The sequence below is a fragment of the Myotis yumanensis genome, unplaced genomic scaffold (assembly GCF_028538775.1).
Source record: "Myotis yumanensis isolate MYYU_CA2020_CCGP unplaced genomic scaffold, mMyoYum1.0.hap1 SCAF_7, whole genome shotgun sequence".
Taxonomy (NCBI): domain Eukaryota; kingdom Metazoa; phylum Chordata; class Mammalia; order Chiroptera; family Vespertilionidae; genus Myotis; species Myotis yumanensis.
This window is the reverse complement of record NW_027223758.1, coordinates 50,353,380-50,365,844: the sequence shown is the minus strand read 5'-3', so window position 1 is coordinate 50,365,844 and position 12,465 is coordinate 50,353,380.

The following is a 12,465-nucleotide window of genomic DNA, read 5'->3' as shown; positions in this document are numbered from 1 at the left end:
AAATATTTTTATTGGAAAAAGTATGCCACTGTAGTAAATTCATTTTTAACTTTCACAGTCAACAATAAGGTTAAATTTTGTTCTTACCATGAAATGAGATTCATTTAGTTAATTAAAAATGATATAGTGGGAGATTTTATGTATAATATTAAAAGTAGAGATGTTTTGGAGAGACTTATTTTTGACATATTTGCTTCCTAGCATTATTCATTCTAACAGATTCTCATCAGGATATGCTAGGAGAAAAAAAATACTCCATAATATATAGATATATAGATTCCACCAATAGCTGCATAATTCTCAATGCATAATTCTCAATGACATAGAAAGGTTTAATAATTAAAGTTCCTAAAATATATCTGCAATGATATAGCATTCACAATGGTATCACTATTGCCTAAGTTGCATTTTCAACCATAACTGTTGCCAAAGGTAATTGGGTTGTGTGGGTCCTAAGTTTTATCATTTTTTTATCGTTTGCTCCTTTTTATTCCCCCTTGGTTGACTATTCGGTGAGGCTATTGCAAATTTCAAGGGAAAGAAACATGCTCAGAGGGCTCTGAGTGATGATGTTTCATTGTAATGACACTTGGGGAAGAAATGAGAAATATAATCCTGATTCTGCAGCTACATGTCCATGACTCATGAAACTAAATGTTTATATGGACACACGAGTAGTTAAAATCACCCTGATGAATCACATGCGATTGTAATACTTGCACTTCAGGAGCCCGCATTCATTGCTTCTTCTTCTTTTTTAAATTTCTTTATTGATTAAGGTATTACATATGTGTCCTTATCCCCCCCTTACCTTCCTACCCACCCACCCCCACTCATGCCCTCACGCCCCTGTTGTCTGTGTCCATTGGTTAGGCTTATATGCATGCATACAAGTCCTTTGGTTGATTCATTGCTTCTTTGAGTAGAAGTGTGCCATACTCAGATTATTCCTCTGACAAAACTGACTGCCTTCCTCAGTCTTCTCTCCATGTCACACATTCTTCTTAAGAACTTTTATTTTTGTGGAACTTAGATTCTTCCTGTCCCCACTTCACATGTATTCTCTTTGTACCTTACACTCCAAGTTTTTTTGCAGGGAGAGTTTGTTTCAATGACAGTCACTTGTACTCTGGTTACATCAAATACAGTCACAAAGCGAGATGACATGTGCAAGGAGCCACCATTTAGTGATTCGCAATATTAATGTTAACACACTGGTATAAAGATGAAGAGAGAGGGAAATGAGCATCTCGGTGGGTAATGATACTATGCCAGTAGATGAGAATTAAAAACGTCCCGATAAATTAATGCATGAAACTCTTGCTCTGTTTCCTGTTTTGAAGGCGACACTTTTTATGAATAATTGTTGTGTGACTTTTCAAACTGAAAAATATATTTGACATATGAAGGATATGTTCCCTAAGTTAGAGCCTAAGTCAATATGCCATGAGAAAATTGAAAATAGACCTAGCGATCAAAGCCTTCAGTTTTGAAATAGATCCTTTGTTGAACAACAGATGAAAAGGAAAAAATAAAGAGAGACCTGCTTTTTAGGAGACGTTGTCAAGGTATCATAATCAATGTAAGGGACTTGGAGTAAAATAGATGTGGGTACTGCGCCTTAGGGAAGTCACAGCACAGCTCTCCTCTCATCTCACAGCAGGGAAAGCACTGAGTACTTGAGTGGCATGATGAATCAAATCAACTGGGTCATTTCTTTTAAAAAAACAACAACACATCATTCTAAAGATAGAAGACCACACTCAGAAACACTACTGACCAGCATCAATGGCAGCAAAGACACAGACTGGGAGAATGCACATTCAAGGCCTGTGTGAACACGATGACACCTCTAAGATGCCCGTTCCTGTGTCCCTGCATCCTGGTACCGACACCCAGTGTACTTACGACTTCCCCTGAATATAGTAGAGAGATAAACAAAGACCAATCAAGTGAGAAAAGAAAAGGTTGTTCATTCTGAGCTTCTCCTAGCATGGGAGTCAGCCACTGATGCTTGCATTTTGGCAGAGATCAGGAGGCAAGCAGAGGAAGGGAAAACTTTCTAGTGGTAAAAGGGAGGCTCCTGAGGCTGTGGGTCTGGGAAGCTTCAGTTAGGCCTAGAAAAGCATGTGCTCCCTAACCCCCAAATAGAAATTCTTGTGATTGAGAAGTCTAATACTGGAGCATCAGTTGCAATCCCAATTAAGCAAATAATATCAGGAAGAAATGGCTAAATAAAAATTAATTAATTTGAGAGTTAACAATTCCTTTCTTACTGCAGTTTCTTTGTGAAATATCTTAAAAGTGTTCATTCTTTGTGAGTTCATTGGAACTTATGATTGATTTTATTCCCCAAATGTTCAACCTCAACTACAGTAGGACATTTAGATGACAAGACTATTATTGGGTTTATCTAATTGACTTGGAAACTTGGTACGGTATTTGGTGAAGTTGATTTTGGACCCAAACTCGTAGTGAAATAAAGAACTTATTGAACATAATCCACAGTTACAATTGGTATATGGATCGAGCTACACAGGAAGTGAACCAAATTGTTTCTTTCCTTTCTTGCAGCCAAGCTTTGTGCAGTACCATGCTTTGTACATTTCTTTTCTTTTTATTTAAGGTCAGAGAGTTCACTTGCATTGTTTCTTTTATTTTATAACATTTGACTCACATTTTTTTCTTCCTCTTTCTCTGGCTTCTGTTGCTGCATTTGCCAGATTTTCTGTTGGAAAGTTTGAATAGTGCTATAGAGGTTCAGCAGGAAAAATGGCTGGGATCTCCTCGCTTGTCAGAGAAACCCCAGGGTGCCTCTGCTATATTACCAACACATTGATTGATTTCTCTACTCCTGCAAGTCTGTGACATTATTGCACCATTTAGCTTCCAAAGTGAGAAGTCTTTGCCTAGAAGAAGCACTGTGTTACAGGTACACTCAGTGGGATCCATGACTGAATATCACTTTACAATCTGAAATATCACTCAACAAATATGACCCTAAAGAGAAATATTGGACAATGGCTAATTTGGAACATATTTCATATAACATGGATGTATTAATCACCCATTTCACAAAATAATTTACTTTTCTTCTTTACCCTTTTTTCAATATATTTTTATGCCTTTGGATTATTTAAAAACCATAAAACAAATGGAAATCTCATTAGTTCATATTAAGGGTGGCTGTTATCTTTGAAAGAACTTTTTCCTAAGTAGATTTTTATAGATGAGGTCTAGCAAATGTTTGTCATTTATTGTGACTTTACTTGTGATAACATATGATTTTGTTTTATTCACTGTTTCAAAATCAAATAGTCAATACCCTATTGTTCAAAAATAAGCTGAAAGAAATGAATCTAACCATATATTAAGTTGGTACATAACACACACAGAGAAAGCAATTTACTCAAGTTACTTTACAATATAGTATTTTTATTGTAATTCCCTGTGGGTTTCTGAGTACCCAAAAAACAAGGAAAAAGTGTTATGCATTAAAAGGCATTCAACATATTTATTATTACTTTGCAATTATTATTATATATGTAATATAAGACATATAAGTAATTATATTACTTATAACAACACCAAGATAGTGTATATATATATATATATATATATATATATATATATATATAATAGTACTATGAAATCAAGGAAGTTAAAACAAAAACTATATAATCTTAAACTTCAAATGGAAATTTCAGATTGAATTTATAAACTCATGAACTATGTAATCCTTTGTTGAATATGTTTTTCTTTTGAGAGCTGAGTTTTATCTCAATACATGATTAGCATACTTAATATAATAAGAGGAGAGAAAAAAATCATTGAAACTAATAATAAATAAATGGATCTTCTGAAAAAATAATCAACAAACTAATAAAATCATCTCCTAACATCAAAAGAAAAAAATGTTGAGAGAGGGACAAAAATAAAATAAAATAAATACAAAAAATAAAAACTGGCAAGGGGGAAGTAATCATTAAAAAAAAAGAAAGGCATTAAATAGTATATTGAATGAGGTTATACAAATACATGTGAATACCTGGATGAAATGGGACTAAGGTGTCTATTCTATCTATCTATCTATCTATCTATCTATCTATCTATCTATCATCTGCTAATATAAATCCCAATAGAAAGAGAAAGTTTGAAGAAAAATTATATGTAGAAATATCTACAGACTTTCTTATCTCATAACTCAATAATTAACAATGACATAATAATAAAATCCTATCATAAGAGAGAATAAAAAAGAGAAGACAGAAAAATTTTAAGTGCATGCAAGCATAGTGAAATTAATAAATTAGAAAATGCAAAGAAGGAATGATGGATAGAGAAAAATATATAATGAGGCAAATGACAAAGAGTTTATTTGAACTAACTATTCTGTGAGAAAAATACCCTATAATGAATGAACTATTTATTTGCTAGATATTTTATAGTGCACTAATGACTCTGTTCAATTTTACTTTATCAGTCTTTTTAATGGCATTAGTAAATATTAACTTCTTGTAATTTCATCTCAGACTAATATTTTGAAAATAATGCCCCTAAACTGAAATTTTAGCAACTAGTGCTGTTCACTTACAAAGAGCTAAAAATATAAATATTCTTCAGTAAAAACTATTCTCCTACAGTTTTTTTTCTTCCAGTTTTTTATTTTGTTGTAACTAAGAAAATTAGACATTTAGCCTCTTCAGTTGAGAGATTAGGATGAAAGAATTATTAAATAGTGATGTTTAAATTTACATCTAGTACATTTTAACACACTTTGAATTTGCACCTTAAATAGGCTGACATGTGGCAAATTAAATTTAATGTTGACAAATGTAGAGTAATGCAAATTAGCCTCAGATATAATAAGCAACATAAAAATTATAGACAATTAAAGTGATATATGAAGACCTTGAAAAAGACCTTCAATTGTTTACAAACTTTCAGGAACCTTCTCTGAAAAGAAACCCAATGGTCTTTCGTGAAATGTCAGAAATTAAATACAAAAGCCTGAATACCTCCAGCTATATACTAATTGGGCCACATGGTTCCAAACTAGTAAAAAGTTAAATTGTTTTTATAGCAAGTGCATCTTCTAGAGAGATAAGTACCATCTCACTGTGATGCTTTCTAAAATATTGACACATAGAGTAGAGACATTTTTCTGTCTATTAACATCTGGAGAGGAATTTTAGGGGCAAAGACCAAAAAATACTGCAAGGGTATTTAGGCATAGAACTCCAGCTCAGATCTCAGCCAGTGAAAAAGTAACTACCAGGTAGCATTGCTTCATCATGCTCCTAGGCACTGCTAAGCTGTTAAGACACATTGCTGTTTTAGACAGGTGAGGATTGGAGTGCCTTTTTCATTGTCCTGGGCATAAATATGAGATTAAAATCTGCTGTAACTCCTTTTAGGCTGTAAGATTCTTGAAGGAGCAATAGAAACCCACTGACCCATCACAAAAGAATAAAGGCAACACTGGAACTTCAGATACTTCCTCCCTTCCTTCCTTCCTTCCTTCCTTCCTTCCTTCCTTCCTTCCTTCCTTCCTTCCTTCCTTCCTTCCTTCCCTCCTTCCTTCCTTTCTTTTCTTTTTCTTCTTTCTTTCTTTCTTTCTTTCTTTCTTTCTTTCTTTCTTTCTTTCTTTCTTTCTTTCTTTCTTTCTTTCTTTCTTTCTTTCTTTCTTTCTTTCTTTCTTTCTTTCTTTCTTTCTTTCTTTCCAGTTTCTTTAATCCTTAAAAATCACACCGATTGATTCCTAGGGCAAGGGAGACTAAGAAGAAAATAAACAAATGGGACTACATCAAAGTAAAAAGCTTCTGCACAGCAAAAGAAACCATCAACAAAACAACAAGAAAGCCCACAGCATGGGAGAACATATTTGCCAATGATATTTTCGATAAGGGTTTAATCTCCAAAATTTACAGAGAACTCATACAACTTAACAAAAGGAAGATAAACAACCCAATCAAAAAATGGGCAATTGATCTAAACAGACACTTTTCTAAAGAAGATATACAGAAGGCCCAGAGACATATGAAAACATACTCAAAGTCACTAATCATCTGAGAGATGCAAATCAAAACAACAATGAGATACCATCTCACACCTGTCAGAATGGCTATCATCAACAAATCAACAAACAATAAGTTCTGGAGAGGATGTGGAGAAAAAGGAACCCTCCTGCACTGCTGGTGGGAATGCAGACTGGTGCAGCCACTGTGGAGAACAGTATGGAGTTTCCTCAGAAAGTTGAGAATGAAACTCCCATTTGACCCAGTTATCCCACTTCTAGAACTATATCCCAAGAAACCAGAAACACCAATCAGAAAGGATATATGCACCCCTATGTTCATAGCAGCACAATTTACAATAGCTAAGATTTGGAAACAGCTTAAGTGTCCATCAACAGATGAGTGGATTAGAAATCTGTGGTACATCTACACAATGGAATACTATGCTACTATAATAAAGAAGGAACTTTTACCATTTGCAACAGCATGGATGGAACTAGAGAGCATTATGCTAAGTGAAATAAGCCAGTTGGAGAAAGATAAATATCACATGATCTCACTCATATGTGGGATATAATGATCAACATAATTTGATGAATAAGAATAGATCCAGAGACAAATGGTAGGGGAGAGGGGGAGGTTAGAGAGCAACCAAAGGACTTATATGCATGCATATTAGCATAACCAATGGACACAGTCACTGAGGTGATGGGGGCTTGCCGGGGGTTGGAATGACTTGGGGCAAGGGCTTTCAATTGAGGAAAAAGGAGACATATGTAAAACTGTAGACAATAAAAAAAAATCACACCGAGGGAGATATTATTTCCCTTCTTTTAGTTTTCTCTAACCTTAAACTGAAAAACTCTGTCTGAAATCCTATTCACCTAATAAACGTGTCACAATATAAATGAATTAGAATTTCCTATTTGATGTTTTTAATACTAAAATTAAACAAAATTGTGCACTTACATATATATTTTATGGATAAGTGCATATGACATATCTGTGTGACTATACATTTACTAAAGGCATTTAATTGCTTTGAGGAATTCATAATTTAAAATATTAGATATATTCTCACATTAGTCTTTGCCACACTGTTCTATGTCCATGAAAGAAGAGCTTCAACAACCAAGATTAATAAGTGTGCTGGTTTCCTGAGTTACAAGCAACCTATAGAAGAATAAATTAAACTTAAAAGTATAACATTTTAGCCGAAACCGGTTTGGCTCAGTGGATGGAGCGTCAGCCTGCGGACTGAAGGGTCCCAGGTTCGATTCCGGTCAAGGGCATGTACCTGGGTTGTGGGCACATCCCCAGTAGGAGATGTGCAGGAGGCAGCTGATCGATGTTTCTCTCTCATCGATGTTTCTAACTCTCTATCTCTCTCCCTTCCTCTCTGTGAAAAATCAATAAAATATATTTTTAAAAAAAGTATAAAATTTTAAATGACTTTCCAAACAAATTTAGATGAGAGGGTATTTAATGTATTTGATTTCATTCTAGCTACGATTTTGTAAGTTATAAACCTGTGGTTGTCATGGGCTGTTTTATCCGTGTCTTCTCCATAGCACTTAGTACCTAGCTGTACACATGAACATACTCAAATGCTTTTGATAAAGCTGGCATGCTTTCAGATAAACTTGACAGAAACAAACATATATTAAACTATTTTAAGACTTTATATTTTACAATGTATGCAGGCAGATATTTAATCTTCATAAAACACAGAGCAGAAGTATACAATACTATTCTGATTGAGAGGACATTGCATATGAGCATGGAATATCTTCAATTTCAATCCAACTACAATTACAATTTTAGAATCAAATATATATCTCCATCTGGAGATTTAAAAGGGGACCATTCATAATTCTTCATGAATAATACATGTGTAAATATGCATTGGTGTTTACAACTCATGTGAACTGAGAAATAAACACAAATAATATCAGGGTGCTTATAGATATTTTTGTAATAGTGACTATAACTAAATCCCATTAGTAATTGTATAACTAAAATAGTAACTGATATTTCAACCTCCATTTTCCCAGATTGTTAAAAAGGGAGGTGCTGGCGAATATTCTATACCTGTTAATACTAGTATACCTGAGAAAGCCACTCCACATTGTATTCAGAAAGTTTAGTACAAAACTGTGTTTTTTTTCCTTTATAGCATTCATTTTAAGTTCATTTACAGAATAATGTTCTTCCCAACTGAGTTGGACTGAGGGATGCTTATTTTTATACATAATACCAATAAATTTGTTCAAAGAACACATCTGCTAATGGCTAAAATGATTGAGTAGGACAATGGTGACTTTGTTTAGCTCTCTACTGACAGCTATTCTAAAAGGTTTATGTTATTCATTTTTGGATCACTGATAAGTGTTGTTGTACAGCAGGTGAAACACTGATAAAATGCTTTCAGAGTTGGCATTACAATGTTATCCCCAGGAGGAAAATAATAAACTATATATAAATACATATAATTTTAGTTATGCAAGGAAAACAGTGCAAATTTTATGTAAGTTTACGTGTAAAGTTATGATTTTTGAGGAAAGTGAACCAGCCTTTCACAGCTTTATTGCTTTACTTTATTAGTAAGATTTCTAATAATTTTATTACCTTCATTTTATGATGCTTTATTCTGAAAGGAATTATTCCATCTACTCAGCAGAAATACAAAAGTTCCCTTTTACATCTAACAAGTCCATGGAGACTTGAAGTGTTACATGCAGTGAGATAAAAGAGACATGCTTGTGAGTGAATTATGGGAAAGTATTGTCATCTTTCAAGAAAACATGGTTATTTATTTTTCTTAATAATTTATATAATTGTTTAGGTATTGTTTTTTGAGTCCACTGTTTATAATTCTGGCGGCTTGCATAATATAAAGGCACCATATATCTTCATCCAAATATGTAAAAACTAAATCTTCTCCTCCAAATGGCCTTAGAAATTGGGAATCTGTTATTAGCTATTAATTTGTACATAATATGCTGAAGGATAGACATATAAAATCTATATATTTTTCTCTTTAGTATCTAATTCGTTTTATAGTAAAGTGTTGAAAATACATGCTTTATAAATAAATATGCACACAAAGACCATCTTGAAGTCATATGTACATACTGGATTATCAATTGTTGTACATTCCCCTTATAACAATAAAGATATTCATTTTTCAAAATGAATGAAAATTATGAAAAGGACATAGGGCAATTTAGGGACGGGATGCTTTGTGGTGTGCTCCCAGTGGTATAGTTGGAGTTCACCTTTCTCTGTGAGTTTGAGGAACACACCACCTCTATGCTCACACTTGGTCTCTCAGTTTTGAAGAATAGATTCTTGTTTCCATAGGCTGAACTTGTTTCATAATATCATATCATCTTGAGTCATGGTGATGAAATTTCATTCTAATTTTTTAAAAGTCTAATTTAGGCTTTGATGAGTTGTAAATGGAGAACCCCATCTATTCACTGCTAAACAGTTTCCTAGCTTTACCCAAACTATTACAGTTTTTAAAACACTGTTATATCCAGATCAAGAAAAGTGTGTGGATGTTGAGAACACCATTAAATTATTTAACCTTTTTTTATGTACTTTTGAAAAACATAGTAGTTTTCAAATGAATATTTTTAGATCAGAGAAGAGAGGGATGGAGAAAGGGAGGAAGGAAGGAAAAAAGGGAGAAGGAGTGATGGAAGGAGGAAGAGAGGGAGGAAGGAATAGGGAGAGCAGAGAGGAAGAGACAATTTGTTACGATTTTCCTTCCATTCAAGAGAAAGAAAAGTTGGACATAGAGAAAGCACACACATCATTTAATGCTCCTGGAACTGTGTTTTGTGATTTATAAAGACCATAAAAATACTATCACCTTAAAAATTATTGAGTATGAAATGTCAGAAAATCCACTGGTGATTTTTGTACTGGGATACCTTAAAGTGAATGATTAAGACATTTTTTATTGAAATAAGTGATAGTTATTACTAGATATCTATCTTATCTAATTTAAATGAAACCATACTTTAGAACTTCCCATGCCAAATGGTGAGAGACAAAGAACTTAATTACTCTTATATTCTTACTCCTGTAGGAAATATTTGTATGTCTCAGTTAAAACTGTCAACCTTATAGGTCACCATTTCATCCTGGGCTCTCAGAAAGGAATAATCACTATTATTATATATACACCTGTATCCTCCTGTCTGCAAATAATTATAGTTATCTCTTCATTGAACAACTATTTACTGAGCTTCTACCTTTCCAGGTACAGAGTACCTAACAGCCAATAGAATGAAAAAAATTCCATTCTTTTAAAATTTATGTTCCAATAGATATATAATAAACACATATTTTTAAAACTAAAGTGACCAGAGAAAAATAAAGCCTAGAGGGTATTGTGAATCTTGAAAGCAGATTAAGATTTTAGTTGCTAACCAGGAAGACCTTGTTGAATAGGTAATATTTGAGCAAAGAGTGACTCACAGGAGGTATGGAGTCATGGAGATACCTGATAGAAATGAATTAAACAGATGTCTTAAACACTAAACCTTGAAATGAGGAAATGTATATTGCAAGGACAACCAGGATGAGTGGGGTGGCTGGAGCAGAGTAAGTGGGCAGGGAGCAGAAGTGAGAGATATATGGATTTGGGGGCAGATCATGCATAAACTCAGCTTTGCATAGATTATGGCTTTGCTCTGAGTGAAAGTAGGAGAATTTTCAGGCATTATCTAACCTGGATACGGTGTTTTTGAGAATGACAGGAACCCAGTATGACTGCACAAGTTGTAGTTTGAGCAATAGACAGAAGGGACCATCAGTTAGTGAGTAGGAGCTATATTGTCAATACTTGCAATATTAACATTCAAGTAAAGAGGTTGAATTAGACATTGGCATTTTTAAAATATGCAATATCCATAGTAACATTTGGTGTATTATTTATAAACATGGTATTTTACTGGATATTTCATAGTTTTCTCATTTCATTTCAATATTATGATGCTTCAAAAACAAGAATTTTTAAATCTTACATGTAAATAATGAAGTGAACTTGCTTATTGCTGGAAGTCTACTTTAATCATTAGTGAATATTTCCTATCATGTAATAGGTGCCTTATGAGCAGTGAAATATAAAACAGCATCTACACTAATAAAAGAGAAACATGCAAATTAACCATCACTCTGCTACACCCACAAGTCATGCCCACCAGCCAATCAGGAGCAAGTATGCAAATTAACCCAACTAAGATGGTGGTGACCACAGAGCTGGAGTGAGCAGGAGGCTTGGGTTGCCCCCAGTGATGGAGGAAGCCAAGCTTCCCGTCTGCCCTGGCCAGCCCTGGGCTCTGCTCAAGGCTACAAAGTTTCAATTATAGAAGATAAATAAATCCCAGATACCTGCTTCCAGCCCACTTGGCCTCCGCTCAAGGAGGCACTGAAAAAAAAAAAAAGAAAAAAAGAGAGGCTGGGAGCTTGGGTCGCCGGGGGGCATGGCCAGCCTGAAAACGACCCTCAGCCCCTCACACAGGCTGTCCAGGCACCCCAGCAGGACCCCCCATCGTGAAGGGGCTGTGGCCAGCCTGAAAACGGCCCTCAGCCCTTCACCCAGGCTGGCCACACCCTAATGGGGTTAGGGTCCCCACTGAGGGGCTTGGCCAGCCTGCAAACAGCCATCAGCCCCTCACCCAGACTGTCCAGGCACCCCAGTGGGGACCCCCACCCTGAAGGGGGTGTGGCCAGCCTGAAAATGGCCCTCAGCACCTCACCCAGGCTGGCCAGGCACCCCAGCAGGACCCCAACTCTGATCCAAGACAGCCTTCAGGGCAAACCAGCCAGCCCCCACCCGTGCAGCAGGCCTCTATCCTACATAATAAAAGGGTAATATGCAAACTGACCCTAATAGCAGAATGACTGGGGATGACTGATCACTATGACACACACTGACCACCAGGGGGCAGACGCTCAATGCAGGAGCTGCCCTCTGGTGGTCAGTGTGCTCCCACAGGTGGAGCTCTGCTCAGCCACAAGCCAAGCTGGCAGCTGCCAGCAGAGCGGTGGTGGCAGGAGCCTTTCCCACCTCCTCAGCAGTGCTAAGGATGTCTGACTGCAGGTTAGGCCTGCTCCCTGCTGGCAAGTGGACATCCCTCAAGGGCTCCTGGGCTGCTAGAGGTATGTCTGACTGCCAGCTTAGGCCTGATCCCCTGGAGAGCGGGCCTAAGTCAGCAGGTGGATATCCCCCGAGGGGTCCCAGACTAAGAGAGGGCACAGGCCCAGCTGAGGGACCCCCAAGCCCCCCAGTGCACAATTTTTTGTGCACCGGGCCTCTAGTATATTTATAATCTCTCTATCCACTCACAAGGTATGTTTGGGTGAATATGATCCTAAGGGAACACAATAGCTATTTTAACTTTATGCCTATGTCAGATCTCCACAATTGTGC